The sequence below is a fragment of the Brachypodium distachyon genome, chromosome 2, assembly GCF_000005505.3.
Source record: "Brachypodium distachyon strain Bd21 chromosome 2, Brachypodium_distachyon_v3.0, whole genome shotgun sequence".
Lineage (NCBI taxonomy): Eukaryota > Viridiplantae > Streptophyta > Magnoliopsida > Poales > Poaceae > Brachypodium > Brachypodium distachyon.
In genome coordinates this window covers 37260176-37276047 of record NC_016132.3, presented here as the reverse complement: position 1 = coordinate 37276047, position 15872 = coordinate 37260176, and the positions used below count along the sequence as shown (strand labels likewise).

General features: G+C 48.7%; 1 long non-coding RNA gene and 1 pseudogene across 1 annotated transcript; both read right to left on the bottom strand.

Moving 5' to 3' along the window:
* Positions 1 to 3022: 3022 nt before the first annotated feature.
* LOC104583244 lies at positions 3023 to 3659 on the bottom strand (annotated as a pseudogene).
* Positions 3660 to 12663: 9004 nt separating this feature from the next.
* On the bottom strand, positions 12664 to 13344 carry LOC112271097. Its single transcript, XR_002963964.1, has 2 exons — positions 13142 to 13344; positions 12664 to 12983 (listed from the first exon to the last, which is right to left on the bottom strand). It is a non-coding gene; the product is annotated as an uncharacterized LOC112271097 (long non-coding RNA).
* Positions 13345 to 15872: the final 2528 nt, after the last annotated feature.

The window sequence follows — 15872 nt, the reverse complement described above, 5'->3', positions numbered from 1 at the left end:
CGATCCAATTGGACAGACGACGAGAAACCCGAAAACAAGATCAAGAAATTGGCTAATTGACAAAGAAAATTGATGAATTTTGCACTATTTAGATGAATTGGAAGTGAGATGACTTGGATAGACTAGTACTGGAACTAACTAGACCACTAAATAAAGACACAAACGAGACTTCCCCGATAACAAAGTAGCATGTAGAGAGCAGCAGTAGACAAATATGATAAGATGATGGGCTAGCTAGACTCCAACTCGAATGAAAGGTAGTTGGTGATTGTGGAAAGGTAGCTGCTAATTGAAAATCATTGGAGTGCACAGGCAAACAACAGCAGCTTGATAGGCACACAGAAGGCTCATTCCAAATTTTCCAATACAGCACAAGTAGAGTGCACGCGCAGCCTAACAAGGCCCAAAGCAGCAGCCCAAAGACTTGACAGAACAAACCTGAATAATAACCCATCATGGTCCATTAGCAGCCATGGCCTACGAAGGGCACAAAAGCCCAAACGTGGCCCATTAGCAAAGGGGGCCGCTGCTAGGACTCCTTCCTCCAGAAGGAGGCGGCGGCTGCAACAAGCAACGAGGGACGGGATGGGTTTAGTAGGGGGCAAGTCAATGGTTGGCCGGCGGCGGCCGCTGATGTCGGGGCCCGCGGAGTGTTCGAGGGAACTGCGGTGATTCTTCTGTACTGCTGCGCGTTTTCCAGATTAAACTAATTCCTGGTGTTTTCTTTGGGTGGACCGAAGAAATTGGATTTGATTTTTATTCGAGAGAAATTGGTACCACTAGCTGTCCGATCCGGATCCGACATCCATCTACATGAGCACGTGTTTGCCATATGTAGAAACCTGCCAAAATCTTAACACGACCCACGCCCACCCCGCCTCCCCGCCACTCATAGCAGTCCGATCCTGATCACGCGGCCATCTAGACGAGCCTCCTGATTGCTATATATAGAAACCCACCCAAACCTTAACATGGTCCATACCCACCCCACGTGTTGCCACGCATTGGTGTCAGATCTCGATCTAACCATCTGCGCCCAAACCCTGACACAACCCACACGGCACCACCCATCCCACGCCGCCACATAGAGCTGTAAGATCATGATCCAACCGTCTCCGCACAAACGCTAACACGATCCACACCCACCACGCCCGCCAACACGTGCATTACCTTATTGATCTTCTTCCATTACGAGTTTTTCTTCCATCGCAAGAATATTTATTTAATTTCTCTTACTAGTGTACCATCATTGTACTTTGCTCACGGGTCCACATGGAACAGACACGGGGTCCGAAAAAATTTGTCCCCGTGACTGGAGACGGTTTTGGGTGGGGTTGTCGTCAAGGTGGAGTAACGGGAACAGGAACGTGTATAAGGATGGGTTTCTTTCCTAGCTTGCCACCCATAATTTCCTTCCATTTATGGCCAGATTCCTCCGTTCCCGGATACCATGGACCTTCCGCCACCGGACTTCGGCCCGCATGGCGGCTTCTTCCTCCCAGATGGTGGCTTCTTCGGACCACCACCCTAATGTAGAAGAAGAAGAAGAGAAGAAATCTATCCATCTATCCATCTATCCTTAGTCCGAGTCTGAGTCTTCGTCGATCTTCCTGCATGCATGCATGCTTGGACGGCGAGATCGAATGCCACACCTGACATCGGTCCTGTATCTTTAATTTCAATTATTTCGTCAGCTGGCCAGTCTAGCAGCGTGTCTGTCCCTGTCATTTTTAGTCAAGTCATTACTGAGTACGAATACTTATGGTATGCACATCGTGTAAATATTCTCGTACTCTAGTCCAGGTCATGTCTCCTTCCATTTATGGAAGACTTGTATTTGTGTTAAATGGCATTATTCTTTAATGGAGATCTAAGCCTCAGTTTTTTTAATTTACAAAGACATGTGCCTCAAATTCTTAACTATATATGGAAGGAGTATGATGCAATGTGTGATGTCTTGCTAATTAAAATATTTCCTTCTTTTTCAAATTCAGTATTATTTAGACAATTATATGAAATTCCTGATCTGTATAGTCTCATATTAATTGTCAAAAAATAATAATGAATTTAAAAAGAAGGAAATAATTTAATTAGCAAGACAACACACATTGCATCATAGTCCTTCCATATATTGTTCAGAATTTGAGGCACGTGACTTTATAAATTCAAAAACTCTGCTTAGATCTCCATTAACGAATAATGCCATTTAACACAAATACTAGTCTTCCATAAATGGAAGGGGACACGACCTGGACTAGAGTACAAGAATATTTGCACGATGTGCATACCATAAGTAATCCTACTTAGTAATGACTTGACTAAAAACGACACAGACATACACGCTGACAGACGGGCAGCTGACAAAATAACTGAAAATTAAAGATACACGATCGATGCCAGGTGGCATTCGATCTCACCGTCCAAGCATGCATGCATGCAGGGAGATGAAGACTCCAACTCGGACGCACGACTCAGGATAGACAGATAGATTTCTTCTTCTTCTCTTCTTCTTCTTCTTCTTCTTCTTCTTCTTCAGCAGGGTGGTGGGCCGAAGAAGCCACCGTCGGGGAGGAAGAAGCCGCCGTTAGGGCCGAAGTCTTGCGGTGCAAGGTCCATGTTATCCGGGAACGAAGGAAGCTAGCCCGTTCCCGGTGGCGGCGGAAGTTCTGTGGTCTCCGGGAAAGGAGGGATTTGGCCCATTCCCGGCATCGACGGAGGAATGTGTGGCCCATGAGATCCACCTGCTGCAGCATGTTGTCCATCTGCATCATCTCCTCCATGGCCAGCCCTCCGCCATTGTTGCTGTTGCCGGAAGAAAAACCGCTGACCTCATAGACGCTGTTAGTGAATCCACCATTATTGTTGCCGGAAGAAGAACCGCCGACCACGTAGACGGTGTTAGCGGATCCGCGGAGCCTGGGCATGGGCATGGCGAGAGGTGGAGGAGTAGGGGCCATGTTGCATGCGGCGGTGGCGAGGGTCTCGCGGAGCATGTCGTTGGCGTTGAGGTCGACGGCATGCTTCACCTCCATGAGTGCCGCCTTGAACTCCACGAGCTTGGCCTCCGAGAGCTCCGCCGGGTCAGCGTCGAGCAGGCAATGGTGGGGCACCTGGCCGCCTCGCGCTCCCTCTTCATCTCCTCCTCCACGTGCTCTTGCGGAGCTTCTCCTGCTCCATCATCGCCCTCAGCTCCCCATATGCCCTGTTCAGCTCCACCAGCGCCTCCACCGCCACTGCCGTCGCCCGTCGGAGCCGAAGAAGACGAACTTGCTCCGCCGCCAGCAGCAGCAGGAGTGGCGTTGTTGTTGTTGGCGAAGAAGGTGGCGAGGAGGCAGTTGACGATGATGTCGACGAAGGGCTGCCAAAGGAGAAAGCCTTGCCGCCGGGCGAGAAGATGATGGCTGCCAGCTCCGCGCCGCAGAGAACCGAGAGTTCACTCGCCTTTTTAAAAAGCCCAACACGGTGCTTCGAGAAACTCACCTGGCAAGCCTCCTTGTCTTTGATCGGTAAAATAGATCATCGGCCATCCCTATCAAGTGAATACGTCCCCATACGACGACTTTCGCTGTAAATGGATCCGTGCTACACATATGCGTGAGAAAATATGTGAGAAACATTTTTGGACCTGGATGTAAAAGGGCAAAGTGACTCTGGGCCATTAGTTGTCCTTATTTAGTGTGAGTTTGATTATGCGGGTGGGGCCCACAACTTATCCACGCCAGCTCGGGGAAAGAACAGAAACCTGACAGGTGGGTCCAACAACTTATCCATGTTAGCATGGGGGAACACGAAATAACCCTTACATGTGGGACCCCAACAATTTCCACGTCGTCGTCGGACCCGTAACAATGTGCGTGACCGGAACGTGCCACCGCTATCCCGTGGCCGTTTCCCCTGTTCTTTTCCCCGTTATTTTCCGCCCCCTCTTCTAAGGTGACGGCGAGGGTGACAAGCGCGGCGGCTACGCCAATTGTTGACCAGAACCATGTCGCGCGAGAGCTCATCTTCTCTGTCCCACACCTGGCCTCATTACGGTCCAGTTCCCCTGACCTGCTGTCCCGAGTGCTCGCGGGAGGAGCAGGTCGTGTGGCTGACATGGAAGAAGGTGAACACCGAGAACTATGCCTGCGAATTTGTGAAGTGCGAGAGCTGGCCGCAGCCAGACAAGGTATGGTTGGGCATCTATCATGCTATTTTGCTCGACCTTGGCATGTCCGTTGCGTTCACGATTTCTAAGGTTCGCCCCCTTTTCATTCAGATCTTGAAGCAATGCAGCTACTTTTCTTGGTTGGATGCGTACGTCAAGAAGCTACAACCCGTGGGGAACGACAGCGCAGGGCTCTACGTCGACATGGCCGCCGTGCTCACGGTCCTCCTAGACAGGTTCTTCGACATGGAGGTGTACGGGGACTATGCCGAGGCCTTTGAGGCCCACGTCAGCGCCGCCAGGCTCGCCGACTGCCTGCAGGATCTCTACGCCTGGTGCGACCACGCCGACATCGCAAGCTCCTCGGACCTGGACTTCTCGGAGGTCAAGCGCGTTGACGACAAGTTCCTCGAAACTCTGGAGCAGTTCTTGCGCAGGCGCGGCCAGGCAGAGGCAGCCCAGACGCCCTCGCCGCGCGCCCCACATGCACATTCATGAACGGAATCAAGCACGATGTGAACAGCATCATGGTGCTCCCGACGCCAGAGCATCACAAGGCTGCGGCTACGCCGGTGCCCATGGCGCGTGATCAGATTTAGAAACAGAGTGAGCCTGTCGATCTCACGGAGTTGGCGGAGGAACAGGGGAACAAGATGGCGCTGGCGCTCTTCTCAGGGAACAATACCCCACCGGCGATGGAGACGAAGAGCGGCGGCCGGGTGGCATTCCCGGCGGACGACGACGACGTGACGGCAATCACCACCTCGGCGTGGCAGAAGCCAGCGGCAGAGCCCAGGAAGGAAGCTAGGGTGTGAGCTGGCGCTGGTGGAGACAGTTAGCACCATGTCCCGCAGCACGACGGCGCTGGGCGGCGGAATGGACGCATTGTTGCTGCATGGGATGTACGACCACCACGGCGTCGACAACAATAGTACGCGGCGTCCGGGAGGGCGAGCAGCGTGGTGCTTCCGAGAGCGGCTTCCATCAGCTCACTGGTGTTGCCCGGACCACTGCTACAGAAAGGTTTATCAGTAACGGTCGAAAAACACATCAGTAACGGTCGGGGCCGCCGTTACTAACTTCGTGTTACTGATGATGAGTATTATCAGTAACGGTCGCTTCCGTTACTGATGTACCATCATCAGTAACGGTCGCAGTGACCGTTACTGATGATATATACATCAGTAACGGGTATAACCCGACCGTTACTGATGTATATATCATCAGTAACGGTCGCGTTGCCACATCAGTATCGGTCGAGCGACCGACACTGAAACATTTTCGGTATTTTAAAAAATAATTAAAACCACAGAAAATACACTGGAAATACACAGAATGTATATACAACACAACACAGAATGTATATACAGCACAACACATAAAAAATACATATAAAGCCGCATCACATCACAGCACATTACATCATTTAAAGAATACAAATGTATATAAAGCCGCATAATTTAAAGCATATAAAGAATATAAAAGTATCTCACTTGACGACATTGACTACAAAGTGTCAAAATTTCATAGAATCATATAAAGAATACAAATGTATCTCATTTCAAGTTTGAAGCTATTTTTGTGGGTGAATCCTAAACACCACTTGTTCCACGTGTTCGTAGAAGTCCTCACTAGGCTTGATGACCTTATTGTTGATGAGATGGACGAACTCCCTTTGAATGTTATACACAACCCATTTAGGTCGGTGTCCCATTGTCATTCAGGGCCGCCAGTACTCTTCCATCGCCGCGACTGACCCCTTCCACTCAGGCTTGAACATGCTGGCATTCTCCATAAGAATGTGACAGCAGTAGTAGCCACAGAACACACTGTCGGGCGGCTGTTACTGGCAAGGGAACCTGTGGTTGTGGTGAGTCTCGTCTTTATAGCCTTTACCAGTTAGTTTTCTCTTGGTCGCCACTTTCCAGGCAGTGTTAATGAGTGATTTGATGGGTTTCCAGAACCTACCTCGAACACCCTTCTTCGGATGTAGTGAATCAAGTAGTACACTACGGACCAAGGCAAACAAATGAGTAATGTGACCCAATGGTCTCTGTTTTCAAAAGAAACAAACTTTAGTATCTAAGAGTGTATAAGAAAGACTAAATTAGAAAAAATAAACGGTTCCATATATAAAATTGAACTTACTCCAAATTAAGGAAGAAGAGGATAAAGTCGTGGTCCGCGTATTTCTTGAGACATGCCACCAAGTATTTAGATACCAGAGTTCTTGAGGGATCCTTTTCTGGCTCAAGACCGATGTCACCGTAGTTGAACATCGCGGGGTCTAGAATGGCTACTTTTTTTACCTCCATTCGCCGCAGTTCTCTTATTTGGTAGGCAGACCACAGCCTTAAGAGGTTGATATCAAGTTTTTGGCAGTTGAAGAGGTGGAACAGTTCGTTGAACTCCACACCAAAGGTGATAGAACGTTCCTGAATGTTCTCGGTTTCTTGGTCAAAGAAGCCATATCTTTTGGGATTTGAATATTGATTTGTTGGGCATGCTGTTGAGAACCAGCTGATGCTTGCATGTAGAACTGATGAAGCTTTTGCATCTCTCTGGACACGACATGCAGGGAATCTTCGGTGACCATCGATCTTTCAGGATAGTAAAGAAGCACCCGGTCAAACTCCCTAACCACGAAATAGGATCCATCTTCGAATCTCTGGCCTTGACGGGGGTTCTTTATAAGAATGTCAGGCCTCTTGTCCTCCCAGACTCCAGTTATGTCAGACACATAGTGCATCTCATCTTGAGTGACATTGGAGGACTCCTTGATGGTCTTGCCGCCGCATCCCCTCTTTTTATGCCTCCTCTTATTGTCCCATGCCTTCTGCTCCTCTGCCTTATACTTGTCATCGATCTTGCGGCCACCCATGGACTTAGCGGCACCCAAGAGAGAGAAGGTAGGAGGGACGCTTCCAGCCTGTGCTGACCTGGTGGTCTGGCTATCTTTGAGCTGTCGAGGCATCGACATTGCCCGCTCTTCATCTCCGCTGGCATCGACGGGAGGAAGTATCCTAGGGGAAAGGCCGAGCGGCGATTGAGAAGTACCTTTGTGGGCAGAGGGAGATGGAGTCATAGAGAGCCAGCGCTGGTTGTAGAGAAATACCAAGCTCCTAGGCCACATAATGCGGTAGTTTGGACAACCGCCTAGGATATCCACGCCTTCCTCCGGAGGTAGCGGGATAGCATAATCACGATGGTCGTCGACGACGGAGTCCACCATCACACTCACTTGTGCGTCGTTCATAAGAATGCCGTGCACCAGTGGCGGTGATTGTCTGGGCATCAGGAGGCCAATGGCGCCTACAGGCTTCCCAGGCTTGTCTACGTGGATACGACACTTCACCGGTGCCTGCGCGTAGCAAGAAGAAGGCATATGTGTGTAAGATCTTTATTCATGAAGGTAAGGAGTGAGAAAGAGTTTGAAAAATATGCTTACAAGGATGTTGTTGCTCGGACCCGGATCGTTATCCCGGATGCCCTCGCTTGGGTCCGGTTGGCTAGCGGGGGGGTTGTCCATGCTAGGAGCCGGGCTGTAACCTGGGGTGTAGGTGTCTTCGTCGTCCATACGTGTGTCGAAGGTGGCGCTGCTCTTCAGCGAGGTGCTCTTTCACGGGGGAAGAGGAGGAAGAGGAGGAAGGAGGTTCCTCAAACCTTCCACTCCTCTCCCGAGTATGGCGTCAAGGGCGGGGTGGTCTTTGGCCAATGCCGACACCAAATGACTGACGGCTTGCACTGCATATTCTCACGACACCTCTTGAGACACGATAGATGCCTGCTCTCGTGCCTCTGCGTTAACTTGTTCTATTATTTCAGCAGAAGCGGGGAGCTTTTTCTGGACCCTGTTTCGCTTCGGAGCAGGCGGGAAATAATCATCCCAGCAGGCCCCTTCACCTTCCCCTAGAACACGGCCCGTGTGCTCCGCCTTTTGCAAGCCGGCGGTCACAGCCGACTCCCACCTCTTGCTCTGCACGGAGTTGTCAGAGGTTTCTGACCTTTTGCTCTCCTCCCATTTCTGGGCACTTTCCTGTTATCATATAAGACAGGACGTGAGTCTATATGGATCAGGAGTGTCATAATTAACGCCGAAAAGAAATAAATGCACGTGAACCCTTACCGTAAAAATTTTAACAGCGCATTGGCTCAATGCCCGCCCACTCCTCTGGTGTCATGTGCTGACGTGCATATTCTCTAGCACGTTGGTCCTCCAGCATGTCATGCACTGGAGGCACCCTGCCTGCCGCCTCAAGAATTCAGTCCTGCTTGCGCCAGACCTTCTTCTTCCCCTCTTTCCCTGCACTCCCTAGCCTGTGGTTCAAGGGCTTCCTCACGCGCAACGACCTCATACGTTCACTCTTCGCAATGAAGGCAAAGTTAGATGATTTCTTCTTGAATTTTTCCCATTCGGCCTCATCAGTTACCGACGGCCATTTCTTCTTGATGATCTCGTAGGGTTTGTCCATCCACTTTCTAGCGGTGGTTTTCCAATTAGCAAGTCCATTGCGCACTGCTATGTTGACGGCCGTTAGGAATCGCTCGCGCCACTCGTCAGTGACTTGGAACCCCCTTGCAACGTCCGCGATGCACGTGTTTCTAATGACTTCGGAGATGTCACTCCACTCGTCGGTGATCTTGCAATATTTACATGCAACGGCTCCACAAGTCGTTGCGAAGGCCTTCTGTGCCCTCTCAGGCGACTCCGGGCGGCCTCTCTCAGAGTGCCGGGTGACCACGTAACAGAACTCCTTCAAGTTGTGGCTCCCCCTCGGTGTCTTCTTCCTTAGCTTCTTAGCATGAGTTTCAGAAGGCTTTGGGTTACTCTCTTCCACCCGTCGCTCGTTGTCGCGCTCTTCTGAACGAGAGCTAACTGAGCCAGAGCTGGCAATTTGCTCTCTCGATGAAGACTCTTCATTGACACGATCTACCTCCTCCCGATCAAGAACTGGTTTCTGGCTACTCTTGCCCATTTCGTACCTATGCCATCAACACCATCAAATATATATCGGCCGAAAATTTCGGCATGACCTATGCTAAAAAACTAGCAATTTTTCTCTACTAGGAGCTCGAAACCTGCGTAAAAAACCCACCCGCATATGTACCCCCCGGCACGATGCCCGGCCCCTTCTCCAATGACCCGACACGATGGTCGTGCCCACAATTCACATAAATGAAGCACTTGATGTATTCCAGCATGTATATAGCTAAAATCATAAGTAAACAGCGTGCATATCCCAACATGTATATACCAACTTATATAGCAACCGAACCAAACAACATCAGTTAAACATGTATAGCATATAAACAACATTTATATAGCAACCGAACCAACAGCAGCAGTTAAATATGTATGAAGCACTTTCCAAAGCAAGGAATATTCAGTTAAGCCCTAACATATAACCAACAGCATGTATATATCATATAAAACACCTAAGAAGCCAAGAAAAACAGCAGCATATAAGATCTGAGCAAGGAGAAATGGCTCGAGATTTACTTCGCTAAAATAGCATATAAGATAGCATGTATATATGACAGCATCTAATAATCATCTAATACATGACAGCATATAAACAACAACTAATTTGCTAACCCTAACCCTAACAGCAACTAATTTGCTAAATTAACAACAACTAATTTGCTAAATTAACAGCATATTAATTTGCTAATCCTAACAAGAGCAACAGAAACTAATTTAATAACCCTAACCCTAACAACAACAACTAATTTGCTAACCCTAACAACAGCAACAACAACTAATTTGCTAACCCTAACCCTAACAACAACAACTAATTTGCTAAATTAACAGCATATTAATTTGCTATCGACGGGTTCGACCGTGCTTTTTGGTTGGGTTCGGCCGAGTAACTACGCATCTAATTCTACGCTACCGTTAAAAGTTATTGGTGTCGGGAGCACCCAACGCCTCTATGGCAGCTCCGCCCCTGTCCCGCGGTCGCGGGAGAATTAGATCGGCACGGTGACGGCTGGCGACCGGACTTGGAGAAGATGGCTCGATTGCGGCGATTCCTGGCACCGACGATTCCGTTAACTGGGAGACTGATCAGCGTGCTGAAGCGGATCTAACAGGCAAGGTTAACATGACGTACAGGATCGTATCAAGCATTATCAACGGAAAAAGAGATCAAGATGGGCCAAATGGCCCAAAAGTCCTCATGGGCTCTACCATCTTGTATTCATATATCAAAATGCAAAATAACTAGTAATTGAGAGGCCGGCTCACTGGCAGAAATATCTCTACATCAACATTTTATATAGAATACGTGCCAAAAACAACTTTTTGCATAGAAAACGAATCTTTTCATCACAGATGATTTCCTTCGTGCAGCTGCATCATGCACATCTAATGCAAGATGGCGTGAGTTTAACCATGCAATTTCCATGCAAGCTAGGGCGGATATACAGATCACAATCCTATGTAGTGAAGGAACAATCGATTCATGCAAGACCATTAATTTGCATAACTAAAACATGAATAACGTATCAATAAGCAGAGTTAGCTGGGCCAGTGGGCCTATAAATTAAGGTCGTGTGTCTGTGTCTGTGTCTATAATTCTATATACACCCACAATTCATAGTTCGATGATTTATACCTACGCATGTAAAATAGTCAGACACATGTGTTCTTTTAAGGCAGGCAGGCAGGCAGGCAGGCAGGCATGCATGCATGCATACTCCCGGGTGTATTTACCCTCTCCTAATCCACCGTCTGATCGCTTGTTGCAATGGGTTCGTGCTAACGGGCTTGTAGATGTGGGTATAGCCACCCGTTTACAGTAAGGAGATAAAATTAATTAAATACCTAATTAATTACCTTGCAGCATCATTATCTCCTTCGGGTTGTTAAGTTGCAAACTAATTTTCGAAATTTGAGCCATCAGGCTTTATCTCTTTGTTTATTTTAGCGTACCCTATCTGCCAACTGACCGAGCAGTCAAGATTTTTTTATTTTTTTGCGCTGGAATTCTAGATTCTTTTTCCCTTAAAATACGAGCACGTATATTCTGTTCTTGTAGCAACATAACATCTTGAATTGGGATTTTTTTTTCTTCTGCTGCGAGCGACTAGGCGCAAGGAACAACTATACTCTGTCGATCAATGTCTCACGTCTGAACACAGAATATATACGACGGCATGCTTTTTCTCTTATTTTCTCCATTATTAATCCTATGGCTAGTCGGCCATCTGGGTCATCTGCATGCATGCATGGATGCGAATTAGAGCCAGGGCAACAAGAAATCAAAGCTAACGTGAGATTCTCATGTATTCTTGCTTAATCCCTTTGCACCAATAAAAATCTTCATATTTCACATTTGTTTGGCTACGTGTATTCAGACTTGTCGTGTTCAGCTGCTTCTTGAATTTTCTTAGCTGACCCGTGCTCTATTTTGAATCGCGCCGAGGCTTGTCGATATGGATCCGCGAGTCAAATTAAGTGGAACATGACAAGATTTTCCAAACGTCCTCTATTCACGCTCCTTTCTTCGTTATATACAAATTATACAACCAACATTCTACCTTCTATCTTCTGTCTTCTATATGCTATATTCTATCTTCTATATATAACTTTCTACATACAACATTCTAGGTACAACCTTCTAGAGTAAATTGCACAGAACCACCACATTTCGGTGACTTGTTGCGAAAACCACCGGTTTTGCTAATTTTTGTGCAGAATCATCACAATTCAGTGAAGTTGTTGCACATAACACTGATTCTACCGATTGCAGCGTATAAGCGCGTTTCTGACACCTCGGGGCCACATGTCGGGTTGACCAGCTCAACACGGCGTTGGATGTCCGTTAGCCAGTTATGTCTAAGCCTTTCTCTTCACCCATTGACTGCGGCCCCACCATCATCCTCCACCCCCCTTCCTGCTTCCGCCCGCCCCTGCTCGGTTGCTCCCCATTAATGCCGGCGGCCCCTCGCGTGCCTCTGCTGCGGCCCCCTACGCTGGCCCTGCTCCACCGCCCTGCCACCCCGTGCGCGGCCCCTGCTCCACCTCCCTCCGTTGTCTCACCCCGCCCTGCCGACCCTGCTCCGCCGCGAGCTCCCCCCCCCCCCCCCCCCCCCGTCTGCCCCCTGCCGCCCTGGTCCACGCGCCGCCCGCCCGCCCTTGCTCAGCCGCCGCGAGCGCCTCCGCCGCCGCCCGTGCTCCACCTCCGCCGCGCGCACGCCTCGCTTCACCCTCCATCCTCGTCGTCTACATCCCCATCAGTGCTATGTCAACAACTTCACTGAATTGCGGTGGTTCTGCGCAAACATTAGCAAAACCGATGTTTTCGCAACAAGTCATCGAAATGCGGTGGTTCTGTGCAATCTACTCCAACCTTTTACAACCTATATCCAGTATCCAACCTTCTACGTACTGCACTAGGGATGAGCATACTACGTCCTAGATTCTAGATATTCTATCCTCGATTCCTCGTATTTCTCGCATACTTTGATTACTTGAAAGCCATCGGTTGAATTACTCACAAGTTACAATCTCATTTCCAGACAGAATGCAAATTACTCTGAATTAATTTGGAAAAACACAAAAATAAATAGATAAAAATACATTTCGAAAGAAAAAAAGCATACAATTTACTACTAGTTCACCTAAACAACACACTAGCAAAAGACTAATTCGTCTTAGATTGAGATACGCATCCGTGGGTGGTCATTCCGGCCGGCAGCCTTTTTGTTAGCGCGTAATGGTCTGTTCTTCCGGCGGTCATTCCACGATGAATATGTGAGATTATTCCGCAATGCAAAGTCTGACTAATGCCTCGATCCTCCAGTTCTATTCATCAGTCCGGCGTAGATAGATCTGTAACATAAGCAATAAGCAAAAAGCAAAAAGTATCAAAACAACAATATTCATAGAAAATTTTACAAGCTAGCACCAATACGATTACTAGTACTCACGATGTACAACACGAAGGCCAGTAGTGATAATTAAATTAAGAATCTGCATGTAGAACTTACTGATAAGGTGAACCGATGCATTGGCCGAATCTTCCGATCTTGTACCGCACGCGTCCCGATCTTCATACTGGCAGTATTCTGCCACCGATCCCCAACTAGTAGTATTCTACCAGCTCATATTCTACCAACTCAATATAACCAATCGACTAGTAGGAAAAATATTCTACCAGCTCAAATAAACAATCGGCTAGTAGTAGTAGCCTGTAGGAGTATTTGGTTAATCGGCCGATATTTATAGCCACCGCAACCACACACGAGCATATCCCTCCTTAAAACCAGGACCGTTCAATACGATAATTCATTGATTTTTTAGGAATGGATAATTACTAGTCTAATATGGTTTCGTGGGTTTGCATGCGTGACCCGTTAACCCAATTAATTAGCTGCCGATTGAACGATTCATGGGGGAGTATTATCAGGTCAGCTGATCGTCCGTTCCAGCGCACATAATTACCAGGTTAACTGGGCGTGCTTATCAGGATAGCTCTTCATCCTTACCAGGTTAGCCGCACATACACTACTACAGAAAATTCCATCCGTGATCTTCCTCCAGTGGCGGTTAAAACGAACCAAAAAACACACCGCCACTGGAGGCCTCTCGAGGCATCCACGAGCGCCAACAGTGGCAGTGATAATAACCGCCACTGTTGCCCCACCACCACTGGCGGTGAATATTGTCCCGAAACAAGTCACCGCCACTGGTAATGGCCATGAAAACCCTAACAACCACCGGTGGCGGCCGTAAAAAAGACCCCCCACTGGTAGACCACCCGATACATGATGGTACTACTCAGTCTCAGTGCCCTTCCCTGAACCCCTTAAGCACCGCCCGATCACTCGTTTAGATCTCAACCGGAACGGGGAACGCACTGAGCACTGAGTAGTAACCACCGGTAGGTGGGGCAGCGGAATCCCTTTTATGCTGGTCGAAACTTCTCTAAACTAGCGAGGTGGGACTAAACAGGGGAAACTGGTGGGAGAGCACCAGTGGCGGGCCTAATGTTACCCGCCACTGGTGAGGCCTCCAGTGGCGGTTTATTTTTTCGCCCGCCGCTGGAGATCACCAGTGGCGGTTTATCCGTAAACCCGTCACTGGTGATCCGTCTACATATAACCCCTGCACGAGCCCCAGCTGGTCGAGCTCGCACGTCTGTCTGGACCAGCTGCGGCTCTCTCCTCACTGGCTCCGGCAAAGCCCTGCCAAAATTTGATGGCAGCGGCCGGAAGGTAGCTCTTCCCCCTTCTCCTTCCTCTTCCTCTCCCTTCTTCCTCCTCCTATTCTTCTCCAATTTTGCAAAATGGCCATTAATGGTGCCTTGGCCGCCGGTGGGATATTCGGTCCCGATCTCTCTCCGGCGGCTCTCCCGGGCTGCCCCCACTGTCTCTGGAGCTCCCCCTCACCCTAGTGAAGATCCTCCCTCTTTCTCTCGCTTTAATTTTGCTCGGATGAGCTTCCTCTCTCTCTCTAGCTCTCTCTCTATATAGCTGCTTATGGGGGAGCTTAGCCCCTGGGGGTTAGCCCTAGGGTTAAGCTTAACCTTGGGACCGGTGTACGTGCATGTTCAAACATATTAAATGTGTGTTGACACCGGCCTTCATGCCGTGTATTTCTTATGTGATGTGATACCGGCCGTCGTGCCGATGTGGGTGGGGGTAATTTATTTTTGATGCAGGCATCGAATTTCGTAGTGCAAAATGCTATTTTTTTAGCAAATGTCATGGCGAAATTTTCCATTTTTGTCGATCAAGCTGATTTGTTTATTTTTAAAAAAAATTGTGTTGTAGCTCGATGGGCCATGCTTGGATGTACGAGGACAGGTTACGTGTTGAGTGGATAGAGCGGCTGAAGACTTTTGTCGATGCCAGCGTGGAAGATATGCATAGGAAAGGGGGTGATAAGATGTGTTGTCCCTGTGTGAGATGTCGGAACAGCAAGCTGTACGAGCCAGAGGATGTCGAGATGCACTCGCTCATGCGGGGATTTGTGTCAGGTTATTCAAGGTGGACTTCTCATGGGGAGGATGGCATTGAAGTCGATGACGGCATTGAGATGGAAAACATGGAGTCTGACGACCAGCCTGGTGAAGAAGCATACCGTGGCGAGGATCCAGTACAGGACGTTCCAACCGGTAGGATGGTTGAAATGTTGGATGATCAGCATCTGCAGAATCAGTTGGATGACCCCGAGGATGAGAGGGTGTCCCGTAAGTTCGAGAAGCTGAGAGAGGATGCCGAGACACCGTTATATGAAAATATATGCCGGTGTGGATAAGAGTGTGCTAGAAGTAACGCTCGAGCTTTTGTGTATAAAGGCAAAATACAACATCGTGGACTCAGGATTCACGGAGATTCTGAGTTACCTACGTACGGTACTTCCTCCGGGCAACAAGTTGCCTAAGAGCACGTACGAGGCGAAGAAAGTTACATGCCCACTCAGGTTAGAGGTCATCAGATACCATGCTTGTCCGCTGGACTGCATCAGATATAAGGGCGACTACAAAGACATGCACAGCTGTCCAGTATGCAAAACATCCCGATATAGAAAAAAAGACCCAAATCCTGACGGCGGCGAGGAGGAAGAATTGAAGCATGGTGCGGCGGCAAAGACGGTCTGGTATCTCCCGTGTGGCACTAGGTTGGAGCGTTGGTTCCAGAACGAGAAGGAGGCCAGGTGGTTCATCTACCACGACGCGACTCAAGCGGATATCGATCCTGAGGGCGTGTACCGCAA